This window comes from Haliotis rubra, unplaced genomic scaffold (genome assembly GCF_003918875.1).
Source record: "Haliotis rubra isolate DU_JTF1 unplaced genomic scaffold, ASM391887v1 Scf15, whole genome shotgun sequence".
In the NCBI taxonomy this organism is placed as follows: Eukaryota; Metazoa; Mollusca; class Gastropoda; order Lepetellida; family Haliotidae; genus Haliotis; species Haliotis rubra.
In genome coordinates this window covers 1,194,143-1,219,136 of record NW_025765447.1, presented here as the reverse complement: position 1 = coordinate 1,219,136, position 24,994 = coordinate 1,194,143, and the positions used below count along the sequence as shown (strand labels likewise).

The following is a 24,994-nucleotide window of genomic DNA, read 5'->3' as shown; positions in this document are numbered from 1 at the left end:
GGCTCTTTTGACATCTTCTCCACCATGACATCTTCTCTCCTACCACCATGACATCTTCTCTCCAACCATGACAAGTTCTCGCCTAACTTACATCTTCTCCCCACCATGATATCTTCCGTACTATGGCATCTTCTCTTCTACCATGGCATTTTCTCCCCCACCATGACATCTTCACTCCAACCATGACATCTTCTCCCGAACCTTACATCTTCTCCCCACCATGACATCTACTCTCAGACCATGTCATCTTCTCTCCTACCATGTCATCTTCTCTTCTACCATGACATCGTCACCCGTACCATGACATCTTCTCCCGTACCATGACATCTTCTCCTCCACCATGACATCTTCTCTCCTACCATGGCATCTTCACCCGCACCATGACATCTTCCTCTCCTACCATGACATCTTCTCCTCCACCATGACATCATGTCTCCTACCATGGCATCTTCTCCCGTACCATGGCATCTTCTCTCCTACCATGACATCTTCTCTCCTACCATGACATCTTCCCTACCATATCATCTTCTCTCCTACCATGACATCTTCTCTTCCAAAATGACATCTTCTCTCCTACCATGACATCTTCACCCGTACCATGACATCTTCTCTCCTACCATGGCATCTTCACCCGTACCATGACATCTTCTCTCCTACCATGACATCTTCGCTACCATGTCATCTTATCTCCTACAATGACATCTTCTCCCCTACCATGTCATCTTCACTCCAACCATGACAACTTCTCCCGTACCTTACATCTTCTCCCGTACCATGGCTTTTTCTATCCCACCATGACATCTTCACTCCAACCATGACAAGTTCTCGCCTAACTTACATCTTCTCCCCACCATGACATCTTCCGTACTATGGCATCTTCTCTTCTACCATGGCATTTTCTCCCCCACCATGACATCTTCACTCCAACCATGACAAGTTCTCCCCTACCTTACATCTTCTCCCCACCATGACATCTTCCCTACTATGGCATCTTCTCTTCTACCATGGCATCTTCTCATTCACTACATAAGGTCCAAATGCGCTAATACTATTCGAATACATATTTCGTTTTATGTAAAACAAATCATCTCGTTCTTTGAACTCGTGATTCCCTCCTACCATGACATCTTCTCAATCAGTACATGACGTCCAAATGCAGTAATATGACGTTCTATATTTATTAAATCTATTACTATCTTATTCACTGCTGAAAAATCCGTGTTGATGTCAAAGTGACCTGAGTATCACACCTCTCAGAGCACTTCTCACGAGGGCTGTAACGATGCATCGAACTATCGATGGCTTGCAATTGTTGAGTCTCCGATAGCAACTAATCGATGGTAGAAACGAAAAACTTATCTATGCATCGATAGTATGTGTGACTATCGATAGTTTAGTAACTGACTTCCGTTGATAAATGCACAGCGCGAAATACAGGATGTTTGGGTGCAGACTTGTAGCTTTAAGTTTATGTGTTCACTGTTTACTTGATCTGGAGCTCAAGTTTCTTGTTAGTTATCAAAAGAGACTGAAATTACTTCAAATCTTTTCACTCCATATAAACTATACAATCATTTGGGAAATGACTTCAAATGAGACAATTCAAGGAGAGGAAAAACTATTGCAATAGGTGGTATCAATAGACTATCGCTATCGCAATAATATGTTGCAATAAACTATCGCTATCGCAATAATTGTTTGCCCCCTCAATAGTCACCCCTACTCCTCACACATGTATACGAGGCGTCACATTCCTCCGCTTGATGTCATCAATCAAGTGAAAGGTTCTTAATACGAAGCAACAAAAATTAAAAAAACAAAAACCAAAAACAGTAAAAAAAACAAAACAACAACAACAAAAATTCAGCAAAAACAAAGACAAAACAACATTTGACACAACAACAACAATAACAACTTATATTTGGAAAGAAGGATCCGAATTCTGTCGAATACAGGATCAAGTAGAACCGACAACTGCGCAATACTATGGTGGCTGATAGGGAAGCTTTCTCGCTTCCGAATTTTAAGGCGAGAAAGCGATGGCCCTAATCAGCCACCATACAATACCGAAGTCGCAGTGCAATACGGTTTATTGGAAGGCTGAATTGCTATCCTTACATTTAATATGTAAGTAATAAAATGTAGTTATGACAATACATTCAATTATCCCAGCAAAATCTTTTTGTGTGAGGGGAATATATGTATGTACATAATCAGTAATTTAATATTGATAACATGTTGTAGATTTCTAAACAACAGGGTTTGATACTACAAATAACATACTGATCTTTGATAGCAATAACAGAAAGCACAATGTAGACTGTGTCTGTTATGATGGCCACAACTGCAAGTAGCATCTTTGTGGATACATCTGTCACATCGCCAGTCTAAACTCCCTTTACAGTGAACAATTTGATAAAATCTCTCTTTTGAAGATGTCAGTAATTCTTCCCATACAATCAGGGCGGTGGGGTAGCCATATTGGCGTTCGCTCGTCACGCCGAAGACACTGGTTCGATTCCCCAAATGGGGACAATGTGTGAACCTGGTGTCCCCCGCCGTGATACAGCGTAAAACTAAACTTACTAATTCACTCACTGATACAATAATGTACAATATCAGTCTGCCAGACGTTGAGAACTGGTGATGACTTTAGTTAGAATTGTTTAATGGATGATGTTCTTTGAGGTATAAATGACACATTTAGAACCCTTTGAGAAACCGTTAGTTGGCTTATTACATCTAAAAAAAACCACACAAAGTGATTTGTGAATACATAAGATGTCAGTAAATTGTTTTACCAGGCTAAATTTGAATCTTAACTGTGAGTGCATACTATCTGCTGTTGTATGTAAAGTATTGTTTGTTTGTTTGTTGTTTAACGCCGCACTCAGCCATATTTTAGTTGTATAGCGGCGGTCCGTAAATAATGGAGTTTGGACCAGACAATGCAGTGATAATAATCATGGTCATCGTTCTACGCAACTGGGATACGATGGCATGTATCAACCAAGTCAGCGAGCATGACCCTCCGATCCTGTTCGTTACCTCATAACATACTCTTCAACAAAAAGGAACTATACATAGGAAAAAATTGAATTTTAGGAAAATATTTGACACAAACCAACACACGCTGAATCCCGACATGTGGGGGAATGGAATGCCGACGACACAACGTTTGAAAAAAGAAACATTGAACAAAAACGGAACGTTACACTCACGTCTGTAGTGAATCGCTAAAACGCTCCCTACATGTAATGCAAGTGCATCATGAAATTGTGTTTCACCCTGAGCTGAAGCCTACGACTGTAGGCTTTAAAAAGTCGCATCAATGGTACTCCACATGCATTGTTTTAAGCCACTATAGACGACAAGAGATTGAAAAGACTGACAGAATCCATCGGCCGTTGACAAGGACGGGCATCGCAGCATGAGGTGGCAAGGCACTTCAGCGTGTCCAGACAGACCATCTCAAACCTATGGACCCGATGCTCGACCTCACGTTGCACAGACACTACAAGAAGTACACACAGCACTTCAGCAAGAGTATCAAAACATTCCTCAAGACAGCATTCAGAATTTCCTTTCTTCTATGAGCCACCGCTGCCAAGCTGTTATCGATGCTCATGGTTGTCACACCAGACACTGACATTTTACTCTGACCAAGTGGCTTTAATAGCCCTCTGTGGTTTTACCAAACACTTTCCGAAAAATCATGTTTTGGAAATTTGTAAAGTGATGATTTTACTGTAATTGAGTAATGCACTCAGTAAGTAAACTCCAAAACAGCATGTATAGTTTCTTTTGTTTTTGAAGAGTACAAGCATGGGTTGTTGAAGATCAATACTAACCCGGATCTTCACGTGTTTCAATTTTCAGTTTGGATTGTTGTTGTGTATGTAAATTTGGGTTCTCAACGTGTGGTCATTAACTTGAAAGGGGTTTAGGTAAATGTATGTATTTCTTAAGCTATTCATACGACTCCCTTTTAATCAAATAACTTACGTGCAGCAGGGGTCGGTTTGTAACCCCAAACCCAGCAGCTACCGCGATAACAATGGCGCTGTGCCCTGCTCAAATCTTGGTGAGTGCTTTTAAAAGAAATCATGTTTTCCAATACGTGCTATTTAAGAAGAAATTGAAATTGAACAAACTGGATATGATAATGCTTTGATACAAAATCAACTTAGTTACATTAACATCGACAGATTGGCCTTGTATGCTCTTTTGGCATGCCAAATTAATGGACGTTTGTATGGTGACACAGGCTGCAGATAGCGAACAATTGTCAAGGATTCGTACATGGTTTTACAGGAATATATGATTATCTATATGTTAAGGTGTATTATAAAGCAAAGTACAATCAATATACATCCATTAATTTCTATAATCGTGTTTCCCTGATATAATTAACCCAATATTCACAACGTTTTCATTACTCACACTAAACAGTGACAGTTACATCGCAGGCTATAGATATGACATGGACAGCTCTATCAAACCCATCGCGCTCGGTGAATTCTGTTGTCCAACGACCGCAGCTTTTCATCGCCACGGTTAGAACTAATATGTAATGATACAGCATCCAAACCTGGTGATGTCACGTCGGTCACGATTTGCATCGAGACAATGCACAGTTCACTGATTCAGGAATAACACAAGTCACAACCTCGGAGAGTGGTCAAGCATCTTCACTGGTCAGTACACAACACCACTCACAATATACTGCTAGACTGCAGTTATCATTAAGGTAAGAAACATTTACGAAACGGTATACAATACAGTGCATCGTATACATATATGGTAAAACGTAGATAGTTTCAGTCTAGGCCGGTGCTTAACAAAGACAATCTAATGTAAAGATTTAGTGAGAGAGTGACGTTTTACGCCGTTTGTAGCAATATTCCAGCAATATCACGAAGGGGGACACCAGAAATGGGCTTCACACATTGTACCCATGTGGGGAATCGAACCTGGGTCTTCGGCCTGACGGGCGAACGCTTTAACCACTAGCCTACCCCAGTGCCCTCTAGTGTAAGCCGACACAAACATATTTGCTTTGCGTATGTGTTCTGATCTCATGCTTTGATATCGAAGTATTCATTACTTCTCATATATATATGGAAGGTCATTACCCCTGTTTGTTTAAGATTGGTGTTTTTCGTTGGTGTATGTATTATGAACCGACGTTACCTATACTTTGTGTATTTTTTGTAAAAAACGCTGAGCACAACAGTCATTCCCTAACACACACACACACACACACACACACACACACACACACGCACGCACGCACGCACGCACGCACGCACACACACACAAATATAGAACATAGAATAGAACATATATCAAATGGATATCTTGAATATAGAGTTAAAATATCGGTATAATGACCGATAAAGACACACACAGTAAATCTGAGGGTGTAGCTAATGTTTGACAGTTACAGAATTTTTTTTAATATACCATTTTTCTCCACTTATTTACACTTACAGTACATGCAGTCAATGTTAGGTACTTAGGTACAGTTGTACTGATATACAGGTATACAAAACAACAGTGATATTTCTATAGGAAAAAGTCTGTAAATTCTAATGTTCGACAGTTTCAGAAATTATTACTCACATGCGTTTTAGATAAAAACGACGACAAAGCGATGATGATCTCAGAAAGCAAATCAAACGTCGTGATAATCAACGTCATGCAGTTAAGAATCATAAATTACCAATATGTCATGTCTTATATTTGGTTAGAGGTTATCGTTGCTAACGTTTATCGTGTATATATATACTCAGCAGCAAAATAAAACGTCATTACGAATTCTAAATTACATAGGCACTGTAATCAAATCATTGCAGGAATGGACGTGGATACGCGGATCAAAAACATTTTTGGTGTACAATATCTTGACACATCAATGAATAACTCAGCACAATTTCAAGACATTACGTGAAAGTTTGCAGTCCATTCAAACCCTTGACTTCAGTATCTAGTGTGACCACCACGAGCAGCAATAACTGCAGCACAGCGTCTATGCATGGAGTGCACCAATCGATTGATGAAGGTCATTGTCACCTTAAACCACACTCTTAGAAAGGCCTGGCGCGATAAATCGGCTGTGTTCGGCCTTGGTATGACTATATTCAGTCTCCTCTGAATTTCATCCCAAAGATGTTCAATTGGGTTTTAATCAGGACTAAGGGCTGGCCACTGCATAATGTTGACACCGTTCTGCTGTCCCGTATGGGTCCGGGCGTTATCATGCTGGAAAATGTTGTTCCGGTGACGTGCGAAATGTGGTATGACGTGGGGTCTGAGAGCTTGGTCGAAGTAGTGCACCGCTGTGATACCGCCTCCTCTCCCTGGACCAAGCTTCTTGAACACCACAGGACCCTCTCTCTGGTTCAGGCCTATTCCATCCCATACCATGATGATTGCACCTCCCCATGAGTCTTTTTCCATAACACTTGGTCTGAGTAATGCTGGCCACGTCGTCGCCATATTCCTGTTCTGCCATCTGCAGTTGATACACAGTACCGACTCTCATCTGTGAACAGAACATTTCTCCATTGCCTGTATCGCCAGTTTTGGTGTTGTTGGGCAAACTGTAGACGTTCACGCCGATGACAGCGGGGTGAGGATAGATCCACGGTAAGGTCTACGGCAATGGAGGTTCCTGCTTGAGGTGTTGGTGGCCTGGAAACGTTGCTGCAGCCTGTAGATTGTCCGAACGTTGACCTGGAAGTGATTGGCAACGGCTTGTGCAGTGTGGCCCGCATCGAGTGTTTCTAGCGCCTGGTTCCTCTGACCTGTCGTGAGTCGCGGCATCCTGCTGACGTTGTAATGTGAATGTTTCAACCAGGTTTTGTGTGTGTGTGTGTGTGTGTGTGTGCGTGCGTGCGTGCGTGCATTTTATAGGGCTGGTCCTTGTGAACAGCATGTACAGCATGAGTTGCATGAAAAACATGGAGAACACCGTACCATCTCCGAGATCAGGTTGTGTTTTTGAGACCGTTTCCTGGGTTCCATTCTGAGTTTGGGAAGGAATGTATTTGCTCAGGTAAAGTTGGAGATGTTGTCAAAAATATACAATCAAAACATTAAATGAGTTTACAGTTATCCGTTTCTGCGAAGGAAAATTCCAAACTGACGTTTCTTTTGCTGCTTAGTATATAATTATTTGCAGTTAGTGAATAGCTTATTTTAGTCGTAATGCGGAGGGTTATCTGGCGCTCTGTTTGACATGACATTGGTTGTAATGAACTGAACTTTATGAGCCTTCCTACACATTCTAGATGTATGGGTGTTGACCGTGTTTTAATTTTGGCATCCTGGATGAAATCCACACCTAATTGAATTGCTAGTTTATACACTACCGCCTTCGTGGTGTAGTAATGCAGACTCTCATACAAGCGCGAGACACTGTGACATACCCTGGTAACCTGCACCCAATCCAAGCAGCGTGTGTTGCTGCAGACTCTCATACAAGCGAGAGACACTGTGACATACCCTGGTAACCTGCACCGAGCCCATTTCGCATGCTCCTTACGTATCTACCAAAGCATATGCCAATATCTAGACGTGTATGGAATACATGATGGGACAATATGTAACTTAATGGGGCACATGTTTATACACTACTGACGACTAACATTGAGTGCTGTTCTGTGTTGCATCATTCATCATTCATCATCCCAGCATCCCACCTAATCATACAAGAGAATCTTCATCATAAGGGTGACTCTGCGAGAGAGATATTATACTACTCACACTTTGCTAAGGATCACAAACATTCACAACTTTACTCAAACGTAGATTTATAATTTGAAATTGTATCCATTTAAAACGGGATATATAATGATATGGTGACCCTCTTTAGGCAAACAGTCACTTTAATCTAGCCTCATTCACTTCATACATGAGTAACCATAAAATGGTTTTCATGGCACCAATCAACCATGTTGCAAATCATTGAACAAGTCATAGACAAGAACACAACACCTGTCAATAGCAGGTATGGGATCCACAAGATGCAATGACAAACTGAAACCGAGGATCCATGCTTACAATAAGCTTAGATATTTAACTAACTTTGACCCACATCATAGTTTTCTGTTTAATCCATTATTTGATCCTTAGCAAAGTGTGAATAGTATATTATATCCTAGTAACCTGCACCGAGCCTATTTTGCATGCTCCTTATCGCATATCTACCAATGCATACACCAATATATAGACGTATTTAAACCAACATGCAATTTGTGTTGAGGGTACCTTGGCACATATACACTCGAGCCTTTATCAAGCACCACTCACCTTTCTGATCTGGCAAGTGGTAAGTACTAAAATACTACATGTTGTTGTATATGCTTCGAAAACCAAGTCCCACGTATTCAAATGGTGACTGTAACATATTAAAACAAAAACAAAACTAAATTTAATTTTGATGACAATTTACCTGCAGTCTGAGCGTTATACACAGAAGCATGAATATCAAAAATACCGCTAAGTATGGTTACCATGACTACGCCACCAATCTGATTGTCGCACAGTTCTCAAATGATGGATAAACATGCTCTTGCGACAACATCGGTATCCGGTACAGCTACATCTCGCACGGAAAACATCTGCCAGTCTTCTCAACATACTGGCAATCAAGTGCAGAAATCTGCAGAATTCGGAATATTCTGCGATTCCTTTTGGAGTGCTTCCTGCAGATTTTAAACAGGGGAAACTCTATTTCGAACTTGGCGTCTAAGATGTTCGATAGGGTTCAGAGCGAGGCTCCTTGCAGGCCATGATAATGTTTCGATGGCTCTGTTCTGCAAATGGGCGATGACGGCTGGGGAACGGTGAGGTCAAGCATTGCCATCCATGAATATCGGACTGCCAAGGGGCTGGTTAACAACATGTATCATGACGGCGGTATTCCCTTTGATAACGTAGGAGCAAGAGACGTCTAATCGGGCGATATTCCTTCAGAACAGCAGCCCGCAGCCTCCTTTTGATAGTACTGTAGGGGAATCGGACTCCCACTGTCAACTGCCGGTGCAGTTCCTCGGCATGGGTCATAGCCTTGCATCTTACCAGACGAAGTAGGACTCGGCCATCACGGTCATAGGTCTTCCTCGGTCTTCCAGGTCTTGGGCGATCCTTTACTTCACCGGCGGCTACGTGGCTCCCCACAAGCTGACCAACTGTGTGGTTAATGCTCAAGTTTGCAGACGTTGCAATGCTTTAATTTGCCAGTTGGCCATCAGTGCCTGCTGCCGCCTGAAAGCTTTAACATGTACAGGCCCTGAATGAAATCTGCAGGCCCATTTTGTCAAAGTCAAACAAAAAAACCCACAAAATAAACTACACTGTACACAGTTTCACATCGAGTCTACAAAATCAGTTTGTGAAGTCTATTCCGCAGAGACACGTTTTTATTGGGTAAAGACTGATGAGGACATTCCAATGCGCTTTATTTTAGCGCTGAAATACCAGGAAGTGAAACTGTAAGCTCTCGTAACATGATGGATGATTCCGAAAAGTTAATAAAGAAGGGAAAGTTTCCACTTGAAACAAATACAGATAATTTACTGAAGGTCATAAGGTCCTGCAAATATTTGAAACTGCCGGACCGATACAAAAACAACCGGCGCTGGGCCTTCGGGATATTATTTCGAACGCTGCATAGCATCCATGCAAGCTGGTAACTCGCCATCGTGTAGTTCTGAATGTCTACGTATTGCCATGTCAAGAACAGTTAATTTTTAGTACAGTCGTCTTCCAGATCAATTCAGAAAGCTGTGGCGCACATAATGCAATTATGAAATTTATACCCCACTGTTTGGCCCCTTCACAGCACGTGAATATGCCACCCATTGATTTTGAGATATTGTGTGGAGCACTTACTGTATACGTGCAGCTAAATATGGGTATGATTGCCTGCTTGCACCAAAAGTTTACAAATTGCCCTTGGAGTCAGATGCCGCTTAACAAATGCTCACGCTCATGATCAACAAAGCAAATACTCATGGCATGGGTACACTGTGTGAAGCCCATTTCTGGTGTCCCCCGCCGTGATATTGCTGGAATATTGCTAAAAGCAGCGTAAAACCAAACTGACTCACTCACTGTCAGATCTAAGCTGGCACAAGTGGGCGAAAAGCCAACACAATACAAAGCCAGTGAAATGTTACAGGCTAAACAACATCTGTATACTACATTCAGCTTGCGAGCTTAGCGTACTTGCAGCGAAGCTTATTCTTTATGTGTTCACGTGTCATATTATTCGGGTTCATGCATTTTGGAAATGGAGCGTGGCGACTGTCTCGCTCAAGGTATTCACATGTGTATTTACAGGAGTGCAGCGCAGTTGCACTTAAATAGTGACTTGATAAACGGGTCAAGTTGACATGGTATAAATGTAACATGGCCGTGGGAAAAGGAACACTACAAGTCAGTTAGTATTTCATTTAGCTCGTTTTATCTAAAGTACAATTTGTTCCATGTGTATACAATGAGCTGACACGGGCAGATTCTGGCCAAATAGATACGTATATAGTCTGAGATACTGGGAATCAGTATACCATTCAGAGGCACCTTTGGAGATGTATATTACGGAATAAGTTACCAAGTACAAACACTAAACAGGGTTACTTCGTTACCCGTGCTTGTAGAACCATGAAACCTAGGTTCTTCTGTCCATCCCAACAGTTGGATTTAACTCAAATGTATCCTAATTGTTAACTTGTTCGATGAAGGTCGATTAATTGTTGTCAGTCTTATGGACATGTCTTATCATATAGTTGTGATTACTTGATTTCATGTTTTGCTTGATATTGTGTATAAAGTGAGGTGAAATTGGGTTTTACGTCGTGCTTGAGAAATATTTCGCTCATATCGGTGTATTCACTTCCTGATCACTAGACCGTATCATGTTGTTTTAACCTGTAGGCAGTTTGGAACTGTAGGCAGTATGGGAATACACTGACGACGTGCATGCGTATGTGTATGTGCGGCTGCTTGTACTAGCCCAGACTGAAGCTGGTTTTATAGTTCTAGCCCACTGAGATACCATGCCGCAGTGAAGCATGAACACCCCACTCAGACACATTATACTGACTCCGAGCCGACCAGTCCTTATTGTACCCATCAATGCCGAGCTCCAGGAAGGGACCAACAAGTACCATATTTTAACGTATTTTGGTATGACGCGGTCGGGGATCGAATCCGCGACCTTCCGCTCTCCGGGCGGACGCTCTAACCACTACACCACGAAGGCGGTAGTGTATAAACTAGCAATTCAATTAGGTGTGGATTTCATCCAGTATGCCAAAATTAAAACACTGTCAACACCCATACATCTAGAATGTGGAGTGAGTGAGTGAGTGAGTGACTTTAGTTTTACGCCGCACTCAGCAATATTCCAGCTATATGGCGGCGGTCTGTAAATAATCGAGTCTGGACCAGACAATCCAGTGATCAACAGCATGAGCATCGATCTGCAATGGGGAACCGATGACATGTGTCAACCAAGTCAGCGAAACTGACCACCCGATCCCGTTAGTCGCCTCTTACGACAAGATAGTCGCCTTTTTTATGGCAAGCACATTTGTTGCTGAAGACCTATTCTACCCCGGATCTTTACGGGTCAGAATGTGTAGGAAGGCTCATAAAGTTCAGTTCATTACAACCAATGTCATGTCAAACAGAGCGCCAGATAACCCTCCCCAAAGCAACCCCTCCCAAACTGCAATGTGATTCTCGTCCGACCCTAGAATCTGTACTTTACTGAGAAAGCGTCATCCCAAATATAATATGTGTTACATTCGACCACTTTTATTGGCATTGTGTATTTACAGGATAGTTGTTCAAGGGTTTTAACAAACTGCTGCACCTCTTAACAGTTGCTGACAAAAACATGATGTTCACCTTGGATGAAAATGTCAACATGCCTTTGATAAACTCAAAACTGCCTTACATCTGCACCTGTTCTAGTGCATCCAGACGTACCAAAACTTTCATTTTAACCACACATGCAAGCGGGTCCAGTTTAGGCTATATCATAGGACAGCTTAATGACAACGGAAAAGTACATATGATCTCTTATGGAGGTAGATTAGTTAATTGAAAGTGAAAGGAAATGGACAGTGATGGAACTGGATGACCCAATATTCAAGAAGGATTAAGGCATTCCGAGTTTACTTAGCATCCCAGAAGTTTACAGTGGTTACAGACCACAAGGCACTCACAAAACCTTCACCTGAAATTATTCACAGAGAATGAAAGAAAAATCAAAATGCTGATGCATTATCAAAGCGACCCTATCCTTCATAAGAATCAGCTTCTCACAATGAGCATGATGATACATATGTCTTGAATAAGTCCCCAGGAATACATGCCAATGTTCACGTGGAAGACAATGACCAGACGTCTCTCTGTTCCCACACATTTCAAAATGCTAAATTCCTAAAGACAACATTTGCATAGTATAAGACAAAATATTATGGATGTCAACTTCTTCTTTATTGTATACACAACGTTTTTGGACTGTTCCTTGCCCCTACGTCAGGTGAATGACATTTTCATATGCAAGTGACAAACCTGAGATGATTGCATCTGTTACCAGAACTGATCCATCAACTCCTGGCCTGCACGTCATTGCACAAAAACAAAGCAGTTGAATATGGTTTGAAAAATGTTGTGTTCTATCAAATCAGAGGTATTAATATTAGGTTGCCTAACCAAAACTATTCAGATCAGATGCCTTAAAGTCATACCATGAGTCCCTTGCTGGTGGATGTCATAAAGGCCGTGATGCCACAAGAACTGCCCAGATTCAGATGTATTCCTGGCCTTTATCAATATATCGAGGACTACATCAGATCTTGTGATGCTTGCAAATGATCAAAACGTGCAAACAGACAAATACCTTCGACAGAATTGCTAGTTTAAGAACCTTTCTCCCACTTCATATGGATTTCCAGTCAGAGAGTCACCTGATCATGAAGGATATAAACATAACCTTTTGATTGCTGATGCTTTCAGTGGATAGTGTGAAGCCTTTCCAACAAGGCTGTTGCTTCCAAACTGTATATCGAGATATTTATATGTTATGGAAACCTGTGAACGTCCGGGTTACAATATTGATCATCAGCAACCCATGCTTGTCGTAAGCGGCGACTAATGGGATCGGGTGGTCAGGCTCGCTGACTTGGTTGACACATGTCATCGGTTCCCAGTTACGCAGATCGATGCTCATGCTGTTGATCACTGGATTGTCTGGTCAAGACTCGATTATTTACAGACCGCCGCCATATAGCTGGAACATTGCTGAGTGCGGCGTAAAACTAAACTCACTCACGCACATGTTATGGGGCACCTTATACCTGTGTGTCTGACCGTGGAGCAGTCTTCCTTCATCTCAGCGTTGGTTTCAGCTATTTATGAAATGTTTGAGGTCACATATCATAGATTAGCCTATCAACGATGTAATTGCTATTACCAATTGTATCTGAAACCATTGTCTGACGTGGCAATTGACGAGATGCATAGGTTTGTGGTCAGCTGAAACATCAAAAGAAAGTCCCTGCAAGAGCAAAGTTACAGGTGAAACGGGGCTGTGGGGTAGCGTCCGCTCTTCATGCTGAAGACCCGGGTTCGATTCCCCACATGTGTACAGTGAAGAAAGCCCATTTCTGATGTCGTCCGTCGCGATATTGCTTGAATATTGCTCGAAAGCGGCGTTAAACCTTACTCACTCACTCACTCACTAACTCACTAAACAGTGCATGGCGACAGTTGTAAATAATCGAGTCAGGACCAGACAAAGCTTTCCTGTGTGTGACGCCGTAAGCATCAGTCCAGACACGTGGGTACGATGACATGTATCCAGCGTGACACCCAGCACTACCAGCCGGTCCCGTTGCAGCATGGGTTGCTGAATACCAGTTCTAACCAAATATTCACGTGACTGGGATATACCAGTAGAGGTATATCAAGCATGTGAGCAACTTTCACTTTAATCTCGGTTTTGATACTTTTTGTATGTTTCGTGATCCTTTTCCAGAATTCATGTTTTTCAAACATTTAGGAGGGAAACTAAGTTTTAATCTGACCACAGAGTAACGATACGACCCTTAAAGTCCCCATCGGATGACCAGAAATGTGTTTCCTGAGGTCAGGAAAACATGAGTAACAAATTAACCACTGCAACACAAGGCGAGCTGTGGCTACCAAAAAAAGATGCCAATTTTCCCGAGGTGGGCCGAGTTTGGACGAAGTTGGCCGAGGTATTTCGGAAAGCAATGAACGAGGAGACCCTACGGTCACTGGACCATGAAGCGTCTCCTTGATCTCCGTACATCTCAATCTTTAATCCCATATCACTGGCCTCCTGTACGCACTATATATTTTGCTTGTAAGTCATATTCTGTCATTCTCCTGATGAAAGGGCAGGAAACAGCCCAGAACGTCGTGTCGTAAATATAAAAGTTATACGTTGTTATGTTACCATCCAACTTATGTTACCATCCAAATGCCCATCAAGCATCTGATCCGTCTTGTCTTCTTTTACGACGGATTCATATTCATCTATAACGGACGGACGTTTTCCTGAAGTATTTACAATGTTTCCCAAACTCTCATACCACTAATTCACCCACACTCATTGCCATCGAGGTGTCTGATGTCGTAAACTGTGACAGAAATATGACGCCCATGGAGTGTGTATATTGCCAGGTTAATATTGTGACAGTGAAGCTGAAAATACTCTTGGTGGACCGCTGCCTCCTTCATGTGTTATTCACCACATGTTGCCACTGGGATTTGAACCTGAAAACTACAACCGAAAACCTTTCAGTTAATTCAGTTGTAAAACGCGCTTGTAAGCATAGTTAATTATTAAATGAGTGTATATGTGTTTTATTTTATTTTATTAGTTGTTTTTTTATTCTATACAATGAATTGAATAGTCATTTGGTAGTTTTACTGTAAACGAAGTGATTAGATACATGGGAAAAGTGCTCATTTCTTGATTAGTGGGTTCGCTAATATAGGCCCACAACATGGAAAAATCAGTATTTAGATGATTCATAGAAAATCATTCCTAAATGTTTAAAACTATGAATTCTGGAAAAGGTTCATAAAAGTATGTCAAAACAGAGACTCAAAGTGAAAGTGGCTGGTTGATAATATGCCATTACTTGTATATGCCAATCACGTGCCAATCACCCATGCTGCAAAGAGACCGGCTGGTCATGCTCCACGACACGCCTGATGCGTCATCGCACCCACGTGTCTAGACTGATGCTCACGATGTCACACACAGGAAAGCTTTGTCTGGTCCTCACTCGATCATTCACAGCTGTCGTCATGTACTGGTGAGTGAGAGAGTGAGTGAGTTAGTGAATATGGTTTTACGCCGCTTTTGAGCAATATTCCAGCAATATCACGGCGGACGACTTTCCTCTGTACCCAATGGGCAATCTTAGGAATTGCAATTGCAATGATGGATTTTATGGAGAAACATGTACAATGTGAATGACCCACCCCCCACCCCCCCCAACTGTATGTACAAAAAAGTGACCCCCATGCATGCATGTATCAATCAACGCCCCCCCTCCCCTTCCCATAATTCTAAGCATAATTTTAAACACATTTTATGTACAAAATTGCTGACCCACCCTAGTGCATGTGTACCAAATTGCTGCCCCCCAGAACAAAATAGGTGACCCCCTTAAAATCACCAAAACACCCCCCCACCCCCCCCCCACCCCATAAATTGTGAACGGTCCCTTAATTAGCACTCAAAAACCCTCTCTTATACATTGAAAGGCTGTAGTGCATGAAGTATTAATACTGCGCATATGGGCAGATGTTTCCAAGCAGCCGCTCAGTAGCCTATGGAAAGGGCATACAAAACAGCGTAATGAAGGGATGAGAAGATACGGTAACCACAGCTATATTATATGGTGTTGCTGTTTTAGCGGATCTTTGTGAGAATGTAGCATCCCGTGGTATTGAGCGACAGACTCTCAGCCAGCGGAAGCGTTATAAGAAGGATGACCTTGACCCTGCCTCAGTGGTTCTTAAGGTCAACATCTCACGCTTCTCTCGTCTGTAACAAAACAAGAGTGGTATATTTGTGCCAAGACCTCGACAGATCCACTCGCATTATAGTACGAGGAGTAGAGGGAAAGGGTACGATTAATTGAATCAGCAGATCGTAACAAAAACCATTAAATGGAAAACCAGCGAGACAAGGAGGGCATCCCAGGGCATTACGACCATGTGTATTCTCGATACAACACTGAATGTCGTTTAGGATTACTGCGTTCCGTTAATCTTGAGTGTCGGCTGTGGTCAGGCTATTATTAGCTCAACGTGTGAATAATCTTGGCTGCGTTACAGTCCCGCCAAGATAGCTCATATGCGTATCCGAAAATATGGAACGGATGTTGAAAGGGATTAACAGTAACTGAGTTACAGAAAGCGGTTACAGATGTCACTGCTGCCTGCTCTCGGGTGTCAGCTATGCGGATAAGCTTTTCTTGCCGATCAAGTGTATATAATCCAATGATTTGCTGTTGGACGGTAGAACATAAATCCAACATATATTTAGACTTCGTCATAAGCAAGTGCGACCAATTATAATCACCATGCTGTGACCTACTTCTGTGTACAAGCACCAGGGCCTCGGTGAACTGGAAATTATTCGATCGTAACATTCTGCTGGCGTAACGCTGTTCCGTCGATCAGCTCATGGGACCCGTGACATAGATTTGCGCGAGGACAGCTGATCACTGGAGACGGTCACTGCACAGGTAATCAATATACAGCATCTTCTCATCGTCAAACTAGGCATCGTTTTATTCTGTGTTTGTCTCAAATGTATCTAAATACATCGAACTATAAGTAAATGGGATATTATATAAAGATTGTGTGAATGAATTACCTCGACATCAAAAAATGGATCATTTCAGTCTGTATTTGTCTCATATGTATTTACATACCTCGAAATACATTATGATGTTATGGGTATGTGACAGTGCACAATTTATGATTAAATTCTTTATGTTTGTATATTTTTCTGTGTGTATTTTGTAAATATTTGCCACAAATTTGACTTTCATTCTAAACAGATACATACATCGAAATATCACTTTAATTTTGCTTCATGTCATGGCTCAAGCTGATGTAACACACTTTGCAAAGATAAATAACACAAACCATATACCATTAAAAGTGTCTATTGTTTCAAGTACCAGTAAATGACTTAATGCCCTCTATATAGACACCCAGACCACAACTGTAAAAAACAAACTGTAATAAATCTGATCTAATTATGAATACACTTAAAAAGTCGTTAAATGTAACACATGTTATATTTGGGATTACATTTTCTCAGTAAAGTACAGATTCTCATACTTCTGTTGGATTGAGTCCCATCCAGGATTCGAACCCGCACCCTCAGAGTCAGGCACCTTTTTGCCAGTACACCGTCAGCCGCATAACCCGCTTAACTCGCTCAGCTACAAATAAGTGGCCATGGAAACCACGGTGTAAATAGACTAAGTGTATTTGCATGAATATAATATCTCAGTCGTAATTAAATATGTAAGTGAATTAAGCGTGTCGTCGTGGTTGTGCCTATATTGCACTCATGGATGGACACATTAGATGTGCTTTACATCATTAATATGCTGATAGTGATCTAATATAAATAATTGGTTCAATGGCAAATAACATTTATATATACTCATGCCAATAATGGTTGCCACCCCCTTCAATTTTATTAATAGGCTGGGGGTGACAACCATTATTGGCATGAGTATATGATCTGCATGACGACACCTGAGGTACAATTGCGATATGTATTTAATATGATTTGGATGAATGATTGTTATATTATGTTAGGTTGAAAGTAGAAATATTATAATTGGTATTCATACAAGTCCTACCATTTGAAATGCTAATTCCCCATTAAAACGTGTACATGCGATTATTGTTTTTATGTATATGAAGTCGGAAGTCAATTACTGAACTATCGATAGCCACACATACCATCGATGCATAGATAGGTTTTCGTTTCTACCATCGATTAATTGCTATCGGAGACTCAACAATTGCAATCCATCGATAGTTTGATGCATCGATAGTTTTCATTTCTACTATCGATTAATAAGCACTATAAATTGTTGATGCATCGTTAAGCACTATAAATTGTTATCCCATAAAAAGCCGGGTAACAGAAACCTTAACGTCAAAATAAGCAACGTTTTATTATGTATTTGTCTAAAAAACTCGAGGCAAAAGAAACGCTGGTTTTATAAACGTTGACACAATTTTAATCCACAACTAAAGTCATGGTTAGAGACATTATAAAAACATTCTCCCAAACGCAACAGTCATTGCTTTGGCTTCGTGGTGAATCTGCATCACGATTTTTTCTGTGAAGTATGGGTTGTTTGGGTTTTTTCGAGAAAATGCATAAGGAAAATTCTGTGCAAGGGTCGGGTATAGATCATACCCAGAATCCTTCCTTGGCATTGAATCGTTTAGATTTCACCAACAAGAATGCCACATTTGACGACTGAGCAGCGAGAGAGAGCGATAGGGATGTTGCAGATGGGGGCAACTCAGGCCAGAGTTGCACAAATCATGGGTTGCAACAAAACCACAATTGAGAGGCTGGTGAAACGCCTCAGAGATACTGGTCGGACATCAGACAGACCACGAAGTGGAAGACCACGGGTGACCACCATCTTCGTCTGGGGCACCTACGTAACAGGTTCCTCACTGTGACGTCATCAGCACGTGATTCTTTACAACACCCCGTCAGCAGGAGGACTGTAGCCCGACGTCTCCGCCATTTTGGTTTGAGAGCTTACCGGCCCTTTAGAGGAATGACCTTGACCCGGCAACATCGACTCAACAGATTGAGGTGGGCTCGTATTGTGCAACGCTGGCAAAGACAACATTGGGACAGAGTGCTGTTTTCGGATGAAAGCAGGTTCCAGCTGTACAGTGATGACGGCCGAGTGCGAGTTTACCGGCGGAGAGGCGAACGAACGTCACGTTTGCTGCGTCCAAGAAGTACATCCACATGGCGGCGGTGGTGTGATGATCTGGGGTGGCATTTGTGGTGACACTAAGACCGACCTGGTGGTTATAAATGGTACCCTCAACGCTGACCGCTACATCAACCAGGTATTGACACCAGTCGTGCTTCCATTCCTGCAGAATAACCCAAGAACGCTGTTCCAACAGGATAACGCCACTCCACACACTGCACGTGTTACCAGAGTATATTTCAATGTCAACAACATACAAGTTCTTCCGTGGCCAGCCAGATCCCATGAGATGAATCCCATAGAACACCTCTGGGACCATCTTGGGAGACGATGTCATCATGTGGATGTTAAAGTCGGTCAACCTTGATGCTAATTGTTGCGTCTGTGAAATATATTTAAATACCTCGAATTATAAGCAAATATATTTTACATACATTGTGTGAATGATAAACCTCAACGTTATCATTTAAGTACTTATAATTAGAGGTATTTAAATATATACGAGACCAATACAGAATAAAACGGTGCCTATTTTGATGTCAAGGGTTATTATTCACGTAGTCTATCTAAAATATCATATTTGCTTTACTTATGACCTCAACGCCGTAAGAGAAGAGGGGAGGTGAGGTGAAATCGGGTTTTACGTCATGCTTGAGAATATTTCGCTCATATGACGACGTGCATGCGTGTATATGTGTATGTGCGGCTGCTTGTAGTAGCCCAGACTGAAGCTGGTTTTATAGTGCTAGCCCACTGAGATACCATGCCGCAGTGAAGCATGAATACCCCACTCAGACACATTATACTGACTCCGAGCCGACCAGTCCTTGTTGTACCCATTAATGCCGAGCGCCAGGCAGGGACCAACAAGTACCATATTTTAACGTCTTTTGGTATGACGCGGTCGAACCCGCGACCTTCCGCTCTCCGGGCGGACGCTCAAGCGGTACGATGATGACAATGCGATTCCCCTGGGCGTTACTTTAAGATATAACTAATGTATCACTGAATACCAATGTAGACACCAGGTGTCTCGAAATAGCAAGCATCTCCTGTCCTGCTGGTAACACATATTTATTTGCTGCATGGCACCGTAATTAGAACACCCATGTGAAAGATATTGAACACTTTGTAATTTACATGTAATCGGTGATGAATTACACTATATTCTTAAATGTCCAGCACTAAATTCACACCGTAATCAATATATACCCACCACAAAATGTCTTAACAACATATCTAAATTAGTCTTTGTCAACTACTATTAGATATAAGAATTCTTTGTCAAATTTAATCATACAGATTAACAAAATGCCAGCAAATCTTGAATAAGTGTTTGTATTTATCTACCTGTAAATTGTATACGCTAATTTATGCATAGGGATTTGTATATATGTATAAGGAATTATTTATTGTATTCATTTGTCTATCCAAGACGCATGCATATGAATTGTATATGAATTTGTTAATATGCTCTTGTACCGCCGAAGGTGTGTTTTGTTTAGTAATAAAAACAGTCAAATAAACAGCCACTGAATGCCCAGCCTTGAACCAAACCAGTCAGTTACGCTACGGGCCAGCAAACCCAGTTACGTATGAGCTATAAACATTATATTCAGATAGATGCAGATGATATAATTGGTATGCTCCAGCTTCTCTGTTTGATCAGCTGGTTGGCATGGTACATATCTGGTGTCTCTACGTGATTAGTATGCAGGTCGCCAGATACATGTTCAAAAAAACGTTCTATAGCTACGGGATGACTGGTTCGGCTAAGTATGCTCCTTGTGCACATGTGCCACACATTGATTTCAAACTCGATGACCTCAGCTTAATACGTTGACATTTAACTTACAAACGTATGTGTGTATAGCAACAGTGTTGTGTGGTGTCAGAGCGGGAGTGGAAGTAGGGCAGGGCCTACTTGCTTCTCTTTTTTTAGATCCCAGCTATTTTTGCTGTTATGCCCAATGGAGACTGTTCCGGTGGGTGAATGTCACTGGTTATTATCTCGTTGTTCTATAATTCTAGATTCATATGTTTGAAATGACATAATTATGGCATACAAATTCCCTCTAGATTATGGTTGCCTTATTCCTCTGGGTTCCACAGACACATACAGAAATGGAAATGAAAATTTTAGTTATAGCTATCCCTTGTGGTATTGTGCCTGAATAGTTAGAGTTATCTCCCTTGGCTGTGATGTCACAGCATTGTTGTTTGAAAACCCTTTAGAATTTTCTGTATGCTCCACATGCAACACGTATCTCAGAAGTGGAAGTGACTTCGCTTGTCTTCAAGGTTTGCTTTTCATCCCTCCTTCACCCTAGAATCGGTCAGTTCAATCACATTGATCTTGTAACAATCGTATTCACCTCTATTTATCTGTTTTTTTTTATGTGAATATTCCCTATTTTGGACTGTTAATTTTCCCGCCAGTTTTCTTCAATATGGATAAGAACAAGTGCCATTCAATGTCAGAAGTTTATGTCAGATACGGACCCCCACTCTCTGTGCATTATGCTTGTCGGGTACCCCATGTACACTACAAGATCGTTGCCTCATGAGTGAGGAACTATCTGAAGATGACTGGCTTATCGTGGAAGAATCACGATCTTTATCCAGGAAGCGTAAAAGTTCATCTTTCTCCGAAACTAGCAAGTGACAAAAGGCTAATTCTGGTTCCCCGCCTTCCTCCATTAAGTCGGAATCAAAATCTAAATCAAAATCTAAATCCAAGTCATCCTCGTCTCTCTCATTATCTGCCATTTCTGACCAGCTTTAAAACTTATCTACGTGCCTCCATGACCCAGCCCATGCGTGACCTAGAATTACGTAATGAGGCCAAGTTTTCACAAAGACAGAAGCAATTTGATGTGTCGCTCCTATACGGCTATTATAGTCCGTTTGGCTCAAAATCGGACCGATGAATTACAATCTAACTCGAAAACTACTAAACATATAATTCTCAATGAAACACTGATCGTATTAATCAAAACATCAGACCAACTCTGTGATTTTTTGGCAGAATTTATGTCCTAAATATAAAAAAGTTGTTTAACAAACTATCATTAAAATTTTGACAAAGTTCACTATTTGTTACGAGGGAGGACTGCAAAAAAAGAAACAGCCTTCAATATATCTACATGACAAGAGCAATAAAATATTGGACAAGATTAATTCACCTTGGAATCAACAGACTACCTCACCAGGCATATAAGATGCTCAAAACACTTGATGATGTTGAAAGGTATTCACGGCTACTTCAATTAAGAACATCTTTTTTCGCTTAGGTTTTGGTACAGTATGGAGCCAACAAAATATTGGTGATGTAGTTTTATTTCTTCGAGAATTTAAAATAAGACTCTCAGATAAACTCTATCAAGACTAGCACTCCTCCCTGGAATCTTCCTCTAAATGTGAATTTTATCATCAATATAAGTCTCTACTCAACGTTGAATCATATATATATGTATATAAAATGACATTCCACAGTATTTAAAATATTATATATCAAAATTCAGATGTAACAATTTTAGAGTTGATGATATTCCCCGTGAAGAAAGAAACTGTGATTACTGTTTAAAGAAAACTTAAAAGACTGTGGAAAATGAATACTATGTACTTCTGAAATGTGAAAAATTCTCTCATCTAAGAACAAACTGTCTACCAGCTCGCTACCCAACAACTACTAACTTCAAACACTTGATGGCATCTACTGACAAAGATGTATCATATAAACATGGACTCTATCTATCTAAAGTATTCACTATAAAATAATCTTCGAAAGCTTAAACTTAATATATGCAAGATAATATGTTTGTAATTTATCATGTATTATGGGCCTATGGCCTCTATACAGAATACATTTGTCGGTCTGTCTGTCTGTCTGTCAGTCATATTTTACTACTAAGTCATATATTTCCACAGAGTGGCGGTGGGGTAGCCTGATGGTTAAAGCGTTCGCTCGTCACGCCGAAGACCCGGGTTCGATTCCCCACATGGGCACAATGTGTGTAGCTCATTTCTGGTGTCCCCCGCCGTGATATTGCTGGAATATTGCTAAAAGCGGCGTAAAACCAAACTCACTCACTCACTCACTATAATTCCACAGGAGGTTATGTAAATATAATTGCTCACTAGTGGCACAATATATCACATCTTCCGCTAGGGCTCCCCTTCCTTATGTGGGATTTAGGCAACCATAATGCAGAGGGAATGTTTACGCCATAATTAAGAACAATAACATATATTGTTAGTTATTGTTAGTAAACTTACGTCTGGATTATGGGGTCTACTTCCCTCCCTTCCTCCCCGCGATTTATTGCCAGAAGATGTTTTATGCATTCCAGAAAGATTCTGAAGGGTTTTCAAACAACAATGCTGTGACTTCATAGCCAAGGGAGATAACTCTGTAACTCTTCAGGCATACCACTAGGGATAGCCATGACGTACTGTTAAAATTTTCAGTTCCATCTGTAACACAGCTGTACTGTGAAAGGGTCAAAGTATATTAACGATAGCCACGCATACCTTGAGGGGTTTGCTGGACCAAGAAAATGTGTGATTATTTTGCTTACTTCGGACAGAAGTGATCTATGACCCTTCGCCGTAAGATATATAGCAAATTGAGAATCAATTTGAGGGTCGCTGTCACAATGCAATGTCCAGAGACAGTACATGATGGATCATACAGGTGTAATAGTGAGTGAAGTGTCCCCACACTGGTGCCAGAGATCAAACGTGTCAAACGATACTGGTCGTCGCTCACTTTCCAGAAGTAAATAATATTATCAAGAATGCGTGACAGGGGATCTAAAGAAGTTACGATGCACTGCCTGTAAGAAACGAAGGTTTTCTCAGAGATGACAGACGACAGGGCTGACGGACGGCCGACGCACAACAAGCAACTTCTCCAGCGAGCTTGAGGTGCCGGGATCAAGCCCACCTGTGACCGAGTGTAAAAACCTTGGAGTCAACATTGTGTGCAGACTCTTTCCGTGTTGTCACAACCCCTAGTGTACAGTACACAGCCCTGTGTACTTAAAAGAACCCACGAATCCGTTGGTATATGACCAGATGGTGGCCACTTAAATACGTGCGAACACCTAGTTGCGGGTACAACAACGTGCAATAAACTTGGACAAAGTACTGTGACTATGTGTCCCAGTCCACCCAGCTGTGAATGGGTACCTTGTTAGGATGGGAAAGCCACAATAACTCGGTGCGCCTAGTGGCAGCAAGATTTGCATACTCCCCATGGAGTTGAGATTGATAATACGATGTGCCGTTGAGATTGGCATCCAAGGATCGAGGGAAAAATGCCATCGCCTGCAGCATGCACTAGTGGATAAGTGCGCTGTGTAAATATCCTATAATAACAATAAGAAGGGACCCGTCCGAGAGCCAGAGCCAGAACCAGACCCATTACAGTCAACTGTCCTCTCTATAGATACTTAATAAAATTCATTCTGAAAGGACGAAACGTGTTGTGTTGCACATGTCTATATGTGTCTGTGAATAAGGCAACCATAATCCAGAGGTAAGTTTGCTAACAATTACTAACAATACACATGGGCGGATCCAGGAATTTCGAAAGGGTGGGTGGGGGTGGGGTGGGGTGTGTTTCAGGGGTTAAAACCCCTGAAGCCCCTTGGCTCCGCCAAAGCAAATTTGATTTTTCAATGTGGTCTTAAGTCATTTTTCAAAGGGGGTTCGAACCCCTGAACACCCAACACCCCACCCCACCCTTGGATCGGCCACTGATACATCATGTAATTGTCTCAAGAACTAGTTTTATGATAGACTTATATACGCATGTGTTTGAAATGATGTGTTAAGAACTAGGTTTACGACAGACTTAAAAGCATACGTTTCAAATTATATGTCTCAAGAACTAGATTTACGACAGACTTAGAAACGTATCCGTT

General features: G+C 41.4%; 1 protein-coding gene across 4 annotated transcripts in view; it reads left to right on the top strand.

The window, feature by feature from the left end:
* Positions 1-24,994, top strand: part of LOC124270144 (solute carrier family 22 member 6-A-like) — a 51,444-nt gene that overhangs the window by 5,138 nt on the left and 21,312 nt on the right. The window contains exon 1 of one of the 4 annotated variants that reach the window (XM_046705171.1): positions 15,263-15,371. The exons of 1 other annotated variant lie outside the window; for it this stretch is intronic. The gene's annotated coding sequence lies outside the window, so the exon portion shown is untranslated. Of the gene's footprint in view, positions 1-15,262; positions 15,372-15,885; positions 16,815-24,994 lie in introns of those variants that run through there. 2 more of the 4 variants (XM_046705173.1, XM_046705170.1) reach the window with 2 other exon arrangements.